We start from the raw sequence: 1,117 nt of genomic DNA on the forward strand, positions 1-1,117 counted from the left end.
GCTGTCAGTAATTTCAGAATGAACAGATGCAGGAGCCCCATCTCTCTAGAATGTTCCTTCATTTCCAATCTGCTCACTATGTTTTCCAGCTCTATCTTTATATTTTAGATTCTTTGATGTCTATTCATGTTCATAATCTATATTCTGTAAACCCTATTTTAGTCATATTTTCTTTAATTATTTACTTATTTCCAACTCATTTTCCTCTTTACTTAGTGGTAGACCAACAAAAGATTCATCTTTCTTATTAAGGCAAAGGTGAGTTCTAACCTGTCATGGTTCACAGGCATCACAGCCAGGGTGAATGTGAAAGGGTAACACAGTCCTTCCAATTTTAAATTTATGTCTATGCTCAAGTGCATAAGGGTCTCATTTAGTTTTCAGCTGAACAATTCATTTTCCATGAACAGTTGTTCAATTTTGACTGCTTTGATCTAGAAGGACATAACTTTGTAAATCATGGTCAAAATAAATTTCTGCATGAAACCTACTGACACCAACTTCAGGGATTCAAAGAGTATGCCCTAGACCATTTTCTCTTCCAATTGCAGCAGGTTTCACAGCAGTAATGATAACCAGTGACCCTGTCTGCAGCATAGGCAATATAATGACAATTATTCTAATACATGGGGGGCATTTTTTCCTCATTTTCCTCCTGAGTATCTTCTGCAGTTACATTGCTTTCACAGGCAATGTGAGGAGGGGCTGTGCTGGGGCCCTATAGACACCTGTGGAGCCAGAGGCCACAGGAGTGCTGGCAGCGAAAGGCAGCCTCGCCCCTGGTGGCTGCTGTGGCTCCCACCTGGATGCCCTGATACTCATTGCCTGGAGCCAAACGGGGCTGTGGGCAATGAGGAAGGGGACTGCTGATGGCCCTCCCTGACCTGCATGGCCTCGGATGTGGAAAACCCCTGGGAAATATATATACCTATGCATATATATACATATACATACACATGTATACATATACATATATGCACACACACACATATATATATATTATTTTTTTGAGACAGACTCTCACTCTGTTGCCCAGGCTGGAGTGCAGTGACGTGATCTCAGTTCACTGCAACCTCCGCCTCCTGGGTTCAAGCGATTCTCCTGCCTTAGCCTCTTA

General features: G+C 42.3%; 1 pseudogene; it reads right to left on the reverse strand.

Moving 5' to 3' along the window:
- The window catches only part of LOC105524782, a 5,723-nt pseudogene extending 4,833 nt beyond the window's left edge, over positions 1-890 (reverse strand).
- Positions 891-1,117: the final 227 nt, after the last annotated feature.

This window comes from Colobus angolensis, unplaced genomic scaffold (genome assembly GCF_000951035.1).
Source record: "Colobus angolensis palliatus isolate OR3802 unplaced genomic scaffold, Cang.pa_1.0 Scaffold509, whole genome shotgun sequence".
Classification (NCBI taxonomy): Eukaryota; Metazoa; Chordata; class Mammalia; order Primates; family Cercopithecidae; genus Colobus; species Colobus angolensis.